The sequence below is a fragment of the Lissotriton helveticus genome, chromosome 4_1 (assembly GCF_964261635.1).
Source record: "Lissotriton helveticus chromosome 4_1, aLisHel1.1, whole genome shotgun sequence".
In the NCBI taxonomy this organism is placed as follows: domain Eukaryota; kingdom Metazoa; phylum Chordata; class Amphibia; order Caudata; family Salamandridae; genus Lissotriton; species Lissotriton helveticus.
Window position 1 is genome coordinate 1,857,832,206 of NC_136063.1, and position 13,482 is coordinate 1,857,845,687.

Here is a 13,482-nt window from a genome sequence, read left to right on the forward strand (position 1 = left end):
TTTAAGCCATGACGCACAGAGGAGGAACTACTTGGAGATTTTCTCAGTTATGAAGATTCCTTCAATGCAACCAAGGATACCATAGAATGTCCTGTTTTTTCAAATTATCTGCACATGTTGAACGAGGAAATACTGCAAGAAGCTACAATTGCAGCAGAGATTGCTAGAGACAGTTCTCAAGACAGTCAGAGTTCTGCTTCATTGAGTCAGGATCCACTAGGAGGACCAATTATCCAAAATGAAGCTGCCACTGCCATGGATGAAGTGGAAAGAGCCATGGAACAAGCTCAGGAGTATGAAGTTAACTTAGAAGATTTGGAAAAAGAACTAAACGTTGAGCAGAAACAAATATATGACGAAGTCACAGAACAGATTGAGCATGGTTTATGTCATGAGAAAAAAGAGTGGTCATGTACGTCATTTATGCCTGTCCGACTGTACGTGAGTGGAGAAGCAGGAACTGGAAAAAGTTTTCTGATTAAAGCAATTGCAACTTATCTGCAGAAAAGTACGGAGTCATCGCTGTCTTGTGTTGTTACCGCTCCAACTGGGTTGGCAGCACATAACTTTAAAGGGATTACTTTACATCGTTTATTGATGCTGCCAGTAGAGCATGATAATAAATTACAATACCACAAGCTATCTGGAGAAGCTTGTTATGAAGTTTCCAGAGTCCTGAAGAAAATGAAACTTCTTATCATTGATGAGGTAAGCATGGTATCAAATGTATGCTTGCTTTTGTGCATTTAAGAATGCAAGAAATTCTTAAAACAGAGTATGATGTGTTATTTAGAGGCAACCACATCATTGTTTTTGGAGATCTACTGCAGCTAACTCCAGTGAAAGGACAACCAGTGTTTAAAATGCTTATGCATGAAGATACAAGGAAGTGCCTAGGAAGCATTGGAAATGTTAAGATATTAATTTGTATTATTCAGATTGGGGCTTTTTGGATGCGCTTCCATTTCTTTTAGATAAAGCCCCAATCTGAATAATACAAATTAATAGTTAAACTTGAACTTGTTTCAAAACTGGGCGGGAGGTAGCAATTTCTGAGATGTATTGCTGGATTGTTGTGTTATAGTTGCAATGGGAAAGTAAGGTGTTGAAACAGATATATTTTAAGGGCTCCCCCCCTCCCTTAGATTTATCTTTCTATTATCTCAATAATGTTTTTCTGTGGCTTTTTTCTTTTGGAACACTTTTTCTCTTCATTTCAGGGAGAGATGTTATTGGGGAGATATATACAGATGTATAAAGCCATATATGTAAAGTGGAATAGAGTCTCTACTTTTTTAGAAAGCCTGATGTAAGGCTTTTGAATGGGAGGAGAGGGGAGGCAGTCAGAGGGCGGGGGCCTGGGGGGTCAAACACAGGGGCACGGGGCTAGGCACGTCCACATCGCAGAGGACATTGTCCTTAAGCCTCGTTGTGGGTGGTGGAGGGGTGGTGGGAAGGTAATGGGTAGGGGGGTTGGGGAATTGGTAGTAACTGGTGGGAAATGGGTAGAAAAAAGAAAATAATACATGAAGTAAGGTCGGGAAGGAGTCCTTGTGATAAAGCAGTCAGTAATTTTGTTTTGCTTAATTTGGGGATAAGCGGGAAAAATGGGAAGAAAAACAGATCAGATTAGATGGCAGGCAGGGGGATTAGGGTAGGCACGTTGAATGTCAAGGGGCTGAATTCATTGGAGAAACGACGCCGGGTTGCACAGGAATTATGAGCTCTCCAATGTGATATAATATGTCTGCAAGAGACTCATATAGTATGGTCAAAGAGGCAACTGTTAATTACTTGTACCAAATATTCTGGTGCTGCAAGAGGTGTAGCTATTCTTGCTAAAAGACATGTAACCAACACGGGCAGGATCCTATCTGATGGGTTAGGCCGATGGGCAATTGCAGAATGTCTTTTGGGTCATATTAAATTTACGGTCTGTGTAGTATATGGTGCAAATTTAGATGAAGCAAGGATTCTGGAAAATCTGAATGTTGAATTAGCAGTGTGGCCTACACCATTGATTCTATGTGGTGACTTTAATATAAATCTTGCACCGAATATTCTAAATAATGAACAGTCAAAGTATGTTGGTAGGAAGCCACGCGTGTTTAAAGCATTACAGGCATTAACGGGCGATCATGGGTTAGTGGACGCGTGGGCCTTCTTAAGGGGGGGTGCCCCCGGGTATACTTTTTTTTTCTTTTCCCCATCGGACGCTAGTCCGATTAAATTACTTCTTCACTACTCAATCACTTCTAAATCAGGCAACGATACAAGTATATCCCAGAATTACTTCGGATCATGGGCCAGTAGTTCTCTCTATTGCTGGTATAATATCAACGATTCGACCAAGAGCCTTCTCTTTTGACCGTAAATTATTAGTGGAACAGCAATTCATCGAGCATATGAAACAATGGATAATTTTCTTTTTCAATACTAATCGAGGGAGTAGCAGTGTTGGAGGAGTGTGGGACTGTTTTAAAGCCGCCTTTCATGGAGAGGTACTGAGTTATGGTTTATACAATCAAAAAAAAACAGACAGCCAATACTAAAAAACTATATCAGGATTTGATTACAGCTGAGGAAAACCTTATGCAAAGCATACAGGCTGGGACAGACCCATCGGATCAGGTCACAGCAGTGGCACGGCTAAAAGCAAGGCTAAATTTGACCTGGGCTAAAGAGGCAGCAAAACAGTTTTTTGTTAAGAAACAAATCCATTATGAGTACGGTGAGGCAAGTGGCAGATGCCTCGCCCAAAAAATGAGATCAAGGGAGACTGCTCAGCGTATTGATGAATTATTAGAAATGAAGGGTGACTCTGTTAAGGATGATCAGGGAATTTTGGAGGTAGTTAGACAATTTTATGAGATTTTATATAAAGATGAAGTATATGATGAGGTAGCGGCTACTACTTTGATCACTCAATATTGTACCCGAGACCTCTCGTTGGAGGAGATACAATTAATGGAGACTCCTATCTCATCAGAAGAACTCAAAAAGGCAGTAAATGGGTTAGCGCTAGGGAAGGCAGCAGGGTCGGATAAGTTGCCGCTAGAAATATATAAACCTTTTTTCCCTGTCTTGAAGACGGATCTATTGTTAACAATGTTAGAGGCACAGAAAGGTGCACCCCCTAAAACATGGAGGGAGGCGTCTATAGTAGTGTTTCATAAAAAGGGTAAACCGGCTAATATTCCTGGATCATATAGGCCTATCTCGCTTTTAAATGTAGATGGGAAAATATACTCAAAGATTCTAGCCAACAGACTTTCTGTAGTTATTTCAGGATTAGTATCATCAACACAACATGGGTTTATCCCTCAACGCAGTACAACAAACCACGTAAATCGCGTGATTTCCATCCTGGATTATGTTAAAGTCACTCAGGAACCATTTTGTTTAATCTTGCTTGATGCCGAGAAGGGTTTTGACCGTGTTACATGGCGGTTTTTATGGGAGGTGATGAGGAGACGTGGCTTTGGGCCACACTTCATAAAATCATTGCAGATATTGTATTACCGACCAGTTGCACGTATTAACACTATGGGACTCGAGTCGGCGGAGGTAGAAATCAACAGAGGTACAAGGCAAGGATGCCCCTGTTCTCCGCTGTTATTCTCCTTATATATTGAACCTTTTTTTAAGATGATAGAACTTAGCGTGCATATACCCCCTTTACTTATACAGTCCTATAAATTTAAAGTATTAGCATATGCTGATGACGTGACTGTGGTCACGCCGAATCCAGCGGTAGCGATGCCTGCAATCGAACAACTGGCCACAATTTTTGGCAGGCCAATCTGGCTATAAGTTGAATTCTGCTAAGACTCAGTTACTAAGTATAAACATTCCGAATTTTACTGATCCAAGGCTGTGCCAAGAAGTTGTATACTTGGGGGTAAAATTACAAACATGCACTACTACTTTGGTTAAAGCAAACTGGGATCAACTGTTGGTCGGTGCAAAGAAACAACTAGATCGGGCTGAATGCCTACACCTTTCCCTAGTAGGGGGATGTAATTTATTAAAGATGCTGATATTGCCTCAAATTTTATACTTTTTTCGCTGTATACCCTTGGAGATTCCTAAAGTTAGATTGGCACAATTACAAGCAATCTGTATGAGTTTTATGTGGTCAGGGAAAAAAGCACGACGGGCTAGGCATCTCATGATATTGCCGAAAAAGCTAGGAGGATTTTCGGTACCAGACTTTGTATTATATTATTATGCATGTAGGTTACAAGGGATGGGTATCTTGTTGACAGGAACAGCACCAGAGCATTTGGCAGAATGTCCCTCGATATATCAAATGTTATTGGGTATAAAAGCAAAAAATCTCTTATTTCTCTATCTTGAATGGAGCTATTACAAGCGAACACGGTTTAAGATTTTAGAAGCGGCGTATAAGGTTTGGCGAGCAGTTAGAGATATGTTTGGTTTCGAGAAAATTTCTTATTACACACCGTTGATATCGCCAATATTTCTACCAGTTGATCCATGGGATAGAGTGGTGTATAACTGGAGGGTGAGAGGAATAAGAGTGGTGGGAGATCTGTATTCTGATGGTGCTCTCAAAACTTTTGAAAAGTTACGCATACAATATCAACTCCCTAGAGCGAATTTTTCTAAATATCTCCAGATTAGGGAGTTTTTAGAGAAAAGTGGCATCTCCTTTCAATTAAATCCCCTGATCGAGGCTAATACAAGAAGAGCAAAGATAGGTATCTTATATAAGCAGATGTTAAACACAAAAGCCAATCATATCGAACAGCAGATTCTTAAATGGGGGACTAAATTAGATAGACAAGATATTCAAATTGAAATCTCTTTGGATATGGCGACAGACTTTTTTCTATCTGCAAAGCTCCTTGCTCAACATTTTAAATCCATCCCTCTTTAATTTATACTATACACCTGATAAGGTGTCTAAATGGTGTGGGGATGCGATCGGGAAATGCTTTCGATGTGGTCACATTTCTGCAAATGATGTACATATTTTTTTTATGTGTCCATTACTGGCTCCCCTTCTGTCCCAGATAGAACGATTTTTATCGGAAATTGTAGGTTGTCAAATTCAACTATCTGCAACTCAGATTCTTTTGGGGGTAGAAATGGGATCAAAGGACACTGGCACTGTGAAGCAACATGCTAAATTAATATTTGTAGTGACTGCTGTTTATAGACTGTGTATTGCTTCGTACTGGCTACAACAGGAACCACCCTCATTTGTGGAATGGCGGTCCAGATTTTTTGTTACTCATAATATGGAGCACAGTCTGTATACGTTGAAGGGCTTACGTAAAAAGAAACTTGGCACACAAATATGGGGCATAGTCACACAGTACGTGGAGTTATAAAATAGGGTTATATATTCCTATTAGTCCCTGCTCGCAGAATTAAGCCAATTTCTTCTTTCTAATAGACCAATGTGTTAAGTTAAGATTTATATATAGTTTTTTCTTTTTTTCCTCTTCTCTCTATTTATAATTAATAATCTTCTTTTTGTGGACTGCTCATGATATATTCTGTAAATTTTGGTTGATCTAAAAAGCGATGTTATTATTTGTGTAATATGCTAATAAGCTATGACCTATGTTGTGATTATCTGTATTGATCGGAATGACTCATACCAACCGCTTCATGTATCTCTCAAAAATACATTTAAAAAAAAGGAAATGTTAAGATATGGTTAAAAATCAAAAATGCAGAACTGCTTCAAAATATGCGACAGGCAAAGGATGAAGATTATAAAAATATTCTAAAAGATGTAAGAATTGGAAAACTAACTGAGCATGGCAAAGAAGCTTTACATGCACGATTAATTTCAAATTTGTTTCCAAATGAAAATATTCTCCCAGAGAATATTTTTAAGAAAATTCCTGAAAACAAATATGTGATATGCTTGATGCCAACTCTGCAAGAATGTTCAATCTTCAACAACAAAATGTTAAAGTTAGAAAATCAAGAGATTGTGAAAGTGGAAGCTATTGATAAAATAGAGCATGAAGGAGCAACTATTATTTTGTCAAAGTTGGATTCTTTAGAGAAGACAATATCTAAAACTGCTGGTTTGGAAAAGACTGTATGCATGTTTAAATTGTCGTATAATTTTACGACGGAATTTACATGTGGAAAGAGGTTTAGTAAATGGAGCAATGGATCATGTTGTTGATTTTGTGAATTACCGAAATAGAGATGGAATTGAATTTTTAAAAATTAAATGTGATGAAATTGAAGAAGTACAACAAATCAGTCGTTGTTCTGCTCGATTTTTGCTTGTGAAAGATTTATATGTCCGCCGAAAACAGTTTCCTGTTTCTTTGGCATATGCGGTGACTATTCATAAATCTCAAGGTTTAAGTGTAGATAGTGCTTGGGTGAATATTGGAAGTTCTGTGTTCAAGGAGGGTATGGCATATGTTGCTTTATCTCGAGTCAGAACTTTATCTGGATTGTACTTGATTGATTTTGATGAGACAAAGATTAATGCAGATCTAAATTGTGTAAAAGAATATAATAGGTTAAGAAGAGAGTATGCTCCAAATTTACCTCAATATCCTCTATTTGAAAAGCGTGTGGTAGGCCGAAAAAGAAGAAATGAGAAAAATTGTAGTGAAATTGTAGCAAAAAGAAAAAAAGTAGATGAACCAGTAATTGTAAATAGAAAGGAAAAGGATTCAGTTAAAGATGTTGTTGGATTTCAGTTTGAAAACAGTTCTGGTGTCAACTGCTATGCTAATGTAGTGGTTAATTTCATTTTTTTTCTCCAAACTTTACAAGAACAGAATGTTGAAAATCGGGATCAAAGATTTTGTTGTTTGTTGAATTCTGTGTTTGAAAAATGTAGCAGTGATAGAACAAAAATAGAAAGTGTTTCTGAAATTCGAAATGTTTTAGACATATGTTGTGGTCTAAATCAATTTTCACAGAATATTCAGCAAGATTGTCAGGAATTTCTAATGTATATGCTTGTTGTATTGCAAGATGAAGGTATAGATGTAGAAAATCTTTTTGGCCTTTCTTATAAATGGCAGCATAACTGCGACAATTGTTCCTTTTTAAGTACTACTACAATAGACACTGAAAGATTTATATATTTGACTTTACCAGACTGCAAATCAGTGTCTTTTAATAATCTAGTTAGAGAAGCAAATCAAAACATGGTCTGTACTCAATGTAAATCTGCAATGCTATCAACATTATTTATACAAAAATATGGACAGTATGTAATTTTAATGTTTCAACGATGTAGACCTGATGGAACTAAATTGACAACTTTAATTAACATTTTTGTGGCTTCTCAATTATCAATTTCAGGAAGAACCTTTGCAACTGCAGCAATTATTTACCATGATGGTCCTTCGACAACATCAGGACATTACACAGCTTATTTAAAATGTCATAAAGGCTGGACTAATTGTAATGATACTCAATTGACTTTCAAACAACGTTTGCCTTCTGACTTACAAAATTCTTACCTAGTGTTCTTACAACCAAAATTTTAGGAAAGGTAATTGGTCTATGAAGATTAGAGCAGTTAATAAAACTTAGTTTGCTGTTCAAAATTACTTTGTGAGTGAAAATGATCAAGATAATAAAAAACTTGTAGTTGTCATAGAGGTAGTGTAAGTGTATCACATAGTATTATAGGAAATGTTGATCATGACTGAGCCACAGCTGGAAATATAACTATTGTTACATGATGTAAAAGATGTTGGAGCTTTTCTTGCAGAAACTCGGGTAAATGGAAGTTTAACAGAACTATTGAGTAATTTCCAAAGAAAAGGACTTTCCATATACTATTTGGCCTCGTGGAAAAGTATGTTTATCAGAAATGAGTTGAGATATGTTTTTTCTAAGTTTTACATTATTTATTGAAACATTGTATGGGTTTTTTAAACACAATCTTGCCCGCTGTCATATGATGAGTAGTATTGAACTCACTGTTTTAAGTGAAATTCAATATATTCTGAGAACAGCAAAAATAAACCATATAACATGTTGTACAAGTTATTTTGTATTTTGTAATATGAAATATATATTATACTCCCCTTGTCTCACACTCACTCACCTTTTTCCACCCTCTATCACCCCTCTTAACTCACCCTCACTGCCCTTCTCTCACCCTCCCTCACTCCCGTTCCCTCACTCCACTTCCCTCACTACCCCTCATTCCTCATTCCTTCACTGCCCTTTCCCTCTCTCCCGTCCACCACTTTCCAGCTCTCAGTCACTCTACTTCACTCCCCTTCCCCTTCTTTCCTTCCTTTGCTCCCTCAGTAATTCCCCTACCCTTACTCACCTTACTCCACTTCACTCATTCCTTCTCTCACTCCTACTGTCCTCTCACATCCTCACTCCCCTTCCCTCACTCTCTCACTCTTAGCCTCACTCTCTCCGTCCTCTCACTCTCTCACTCCTCTTCCGTCACGCTCACTCCCTATAACTCACCCACACTCCCTCACTTATCTTTCTTTGCTCCCTTACTCAGTCCTTTTCTCTTACTCTTTCCTTCATTACCTCTATGTCCTCACTCCCTCAGTCCCCTTGTCTTACACTCACTCGCCTTTATCCACCCTCTATCACTTCTCTTTCCTCAACCTCACTGCCCTTCTCCCACCCTCCCTCACCCCCGTTCCCTTACTCCACTTCCCTCACTTATCCTCATTCCCCATCCTTAACTGCCCTTCCCCTCACTCTGCTCCCGCAGTCACCTTTTCACAGTCCCTATGCTTCACTCCCCTTCCCCTTCTTTCCTTCCTTTACTCCCTCAGTCATTTTCCTTCCCTTACTCAACTTACTCCACTTTACTCACTCCTTCTCTCACTCCCTCTGTCCTCTCACTTCCTCAGTCCTCTTCCCTCACTCCATCTATGTTACCCTCACTCCCTCTGTCCCCTCACTCTCTCACGCCCCTTTACTCACCCTTACTCACCTTCCATCCCTCATTGTTGTGAATGCACCCTCACTCACTACCCCTTCCCTGTCACCCACTCCCCTTTCCTTACTCCCCTTTCTTCCTTTAGTTTTGATAACTCACATTCCTTTAGTATCTTACTCACCTTCAGTTCATTTCTCTCTCCCTGTCTTCCTCTCTGTCACTGAATCTATCTGCTTCATTATCATCTTAGTAATTTGCTCTCCCTCTATTTCTTTTTCCCTCTCTCTGTCCTTCACCATTCATTTGTTTCCCTTTCTGTGTACTTCACTCCTACTTTATCTCCTACTACCCTTGTATGACTTTTAGTCTCCTGCCTCGTCTCTGTATTTTGAAATATATATTATAAATATTATAACATACTTTTTTTTCTCTTCCACAGATATTAAATTTAGTAAAAATATGTAATTAAGTTTACATTACTTATAAGGTAAGTTTTACATACAAAATTTACTTTCTCATCACTCTTTTCTTTAACCTCACTACTCTTCTCTCACCCACCCACACCCCCGTTCCCTTACTGTGCTTTCCTCACCTATTCTCAATCCCCATGTTTACTCCCCTTTCCCTCACTCCCCTCCCACACTCACCTTCTTTCAGACCTCCTGCTTTACTTCCCTTCCCCTCTCTTCCCTTCCTTCGCTCCTTCACTCTTTCCCCTTCCCTTACTCACCTTACTCCACTTCACTAAATCCTTCTCTCACTCCCTCTGTCCTCTCACTTCCTCACTCCCCTTCCCTCACTCTCTCTCTCTTAGCCTCCCTCTCTCAGTCCTCTCAGTCTCTCACTCCTCTTCCGTCACACTCACTCCCTATAACTCACCCACACTCCCTCACTTACCTTTCTTTGCTTCCTCACTCAGTCCCTTTCTGTCACTCCTTCCTTCACTCCCTCTATCCCCTCACTCCCTCACTCCCCTTGTCTTACCCTCACTTACTTTTATCCACCCTCTTTCACCCCTCTTTACTCATGCTGTCTGCCCTTCTCTCACCCTCCCTCACCCCCGTTCCCTTACTCCAGTTCTCTCACTACCCCTTATTCCCCATCCTTCTCTCCCCTTTCCTTTACTTTCATCCCCCACTCACCTTCTTTCAGTACCTATGCTTCAGTCCTCTTCCCCTCTATTTCCTTCCTTCGCTCACTCACTCATTCCCCTTCCCTCACTCACCTTACTCCACTTCACTCACTCCTTCTCTCACTCCCCCTGTCCTGTCACATCCTCATTCTCCTTCCCTCACTCCCTCTCTTTTAGCTTCACTACCTCTGTCCCCTCACTCTCTCAGTCCCCTTCCCTCATGCTCACTACCTTTAACTCACCTACACTCCCTCACTTACCTTTATATGCTCCCTCACTCAGTCCACTTTCACTCCCTCTGTCTCCTCACTCCCTCACTCCCCTTGTCTCACACTCACTTGCCTTTATCCATCTTCTATCACCCCTCTTTCATCAACCTCACTGCTCTTCTCTTATCCTTCCTCACCCCCGTTCCCTTACTCCGCTTTCCTTACTTATCCTCATTCCCCATGTTCACTCCCCTTCCCCTCACTCACCTCCCACACTCACCTTCTTTCAGTCCTCCTGCTTCACTTCCTTCCCCTCTCTTCTCTTCCTTCGCTCCCTCACTCATTCCCCTTTCCTCACTCATCTTGCTCCACTTCACTCACTCCTTCTCTCACTCCCTCTGTCCTGTCACATCCTCATTCTCCTTCATCAATTCACCCTCACTCACTCCCCTTCTGTCATTTGTTCCTTCAGTCTCTTTCTCCCCTTCACATACATTCTTTTTTTTTTTTAAAATAACAAAAAATATAAAGAATATAGCTCTTTTTGGAGAATTGGAGGTAGTTCTAAAAAGAACTTTTTTTTCTTCTTTTTTTGATGTTATATTTTTTTAAAACTTTTTTAGAACGATTTTAAACTTTTTTTGTTTTTTTTGGGGAGAAAAACAAAACCAGGGAATCCAAAACTGCTCAACAGGAGTGAAAAAAAGGGGAAAATTAGTGGTGGGTGGAGCAGTGGTAGTCTTGTTTTTACGAGCAATAAGTTCAATGCTCTGCTCCCCGTAGCAGAGCAGCTCATCACAGTCCATGCAGACAATGTTGATGCCTGCAAAGACCGGCTGTATATTCGGGATCAATCTTGCAGCTTTACTTCCCGAAGGTGTTGCTCCACCAGTCGAGGTGCTGCTGCCATCTGGTGGGGGATTGCGTGCCAGGTTCCTGACACGCTCCCTTGCATAGTTGTTGGGGTGTCTCCTTTCAACATGCCTTAATAAAGTGGAATTCCCAAAGCTGTATTTTTTATTTGGATTCCCACGTGATAAGGTGGTGCCACAGATCTTGCAGCACACCTTTGCCGCATTCCCATTTTTATTTCATAAATAAACTGGTAGTTTTCCACTCCACGTATCTATCATCTTTAGCTTCAAAAAGAAACCAGTAAATAAAACTGTCCACAGACAGTCACAAAATAATGACATCACAGCAAGATAAAAAAACAGACCTGGAGAGACTTGGGATGATGAGTCTAATCTAATCTAGTGTACATAAAAAGACAAGGTTTAAAAAGTGCAAGGCAAGGTTTGCAGTTTTGTTTTTTTAGGCACATCCATTTCTTTAATGCAAGCTTCAGGATGAAATTCCAGTTTCTTCTTCATGACACCTGATTGAAGTCTTTTGTTTAAGAGGGAAAGAAAAGGAAAAGTTACATCATGCAAAACGTCAAACTGGCATCCTGTCCTGTAATATGGAGTTTTCAGTTCTGTCTTGTTCTACCTTTTTTTATTCTTGCAGGTTTCGGCTTTGGGATGTATTGATTGTTTGCCTGAAATTCAAGTTCTTTTCCAAAGTAGTGGATGGTTTTATTCAAGCCTTCCTCTAAAGGAACCACAGGCTCCCAACCGAGCAATAACTTGGCTTTCCTGATGTCATGCTTCCGTCTCTGTGGATCATCTTGTGCTTCAGACAGAAACTGAATTTCACTCCCGCTACCAAAAAGGTTTTTGATTAATTTGGCAAATTCTAGTATGGTGTGCTCTTCAGGATTCCCCAAGTTGACTGGACTGCTGACATTGCTGTTCATCAAGGACACCAATCCATTCACAAGGTCACTAACGTACTGGAAAGTGCGCGTCTGGGTCCCAGACCCATAAACCGTTAAGGGTTCTCCCTGGAGAGCCTGAAGGATGAAGTTACTAACAACCCGACCATCGTTCATGTGCATCCGAGGACCGAAGGTGTTGAATATTCTGGCCACTCGCACCTCCACTCCTTCCTGCTTCATGTAGGCATAACACATAGTTTCAGCAACTCTTTTGCCTTCGTCATAGCAAGCTCGGGGACCAATGGGGTTTACATGCCCCAGTAATCTTCATTTTGAGGTTGTACTTCAGGATCCCCATATACCTCAGATGTGGAGGCTAGAAGAAGCCTGGCCCCAACACGCTTTGCTAATCCCAACATGTTCAAAGTGCCAATAGTGTTGGTCTTCAATGTCTTGATAGGATTATACATGTAATTAGGAGGGGATGCTGGAGAAGCTAAATGATAAATGTGATCCACTTCAATGTAGAGTGGCTCTACAACGTCGTGGCTAATGAGTTCAAAGTTCTCATGGCCAATCCAATGTTCCACGTTTCTTTTCCTGCCCGTAAAGAAGTTGTCCACCACTGTGACTTCATGACCGTCCATCATAAGTTGGTCAGTAAGATGAGAACCCACAAACCCTGCTCCTCCAGGTATTAGAATTCTTTTACGATCTTTTTCTGAAAGAAATTTCACTGGAGGGTACTTCTGGGTGAAACTTTTTCTAAATCTTTGATCTTCTCTCTCAACGGTTCCACGATCTTTTCGATTTTCCTTTCTATTTTCTGATCACCATTTTCTTGTATTGTCTTGCTCATATTGACAAAGTTTCCCGAAACAGAGGCCACATAGGCGATGAGAGCCAGTCCAATCAGCAGCTTCATCATTTTCCTATTGATTATACTCAGCAGGCGCTGCATCCGCTTCCTCAGCATCCCAGGCCAGGCGGCGGCACCGACTCAGTGGGATGTCCGGGCTCATGGAACCCGGCGTCACACTACGCTGCTAAACGAGGAGGGGAACCGCGTCCACGGTCACTATCATGACCATCCGGGACATCGCGCAGGCCGCATTCACCTTCTTTTCTCCTTCGGGGAAGGTGAAAAATTTCCAAATAAAGTGTTCCTTGACTTTGCGTCGAGGAGGGTCCTCAGGCAAAAAATCTTCTTCTGAGTCACTGGAGGTTGGTTGTCTTCCAGCCATTGTTGTGAAAAAGAAAAGATGCTGAAGATGATCCAAAGAACATCTCTTGCTCTCTCCAAGTTCAAAGTGATAGTGAGGGAAATGGGTGGGGGCTTTCAATATTTGGAAAAAAAACCTATTATGAACCAATGAAAAGTGCTGTTTTAAGGTCACATGTGAGTGAGTCCAACTAACTATAACGTGGGAATTTCAATGGTTTTTGTATGAGTAAAATGTTCAGTTAACTATAACTGGTGTGAAACCTATGGTTTTTT

General features: G+C 40.4%; 1 pseudogene; it reads right to left on the reverse strand.

The window, feature by feature from the left end:
* Positions 1-11,686: 11,686 nt before the first annotated feature.
* Positions 11,687-12,972, reverse strand: LOC144827713 (UDP-glucuronic acid decarboxylase 1 pseudogene; annotated as a pseudogene).
* Positions 12,973-13,482: the final 510 nt, after the last annotated feature.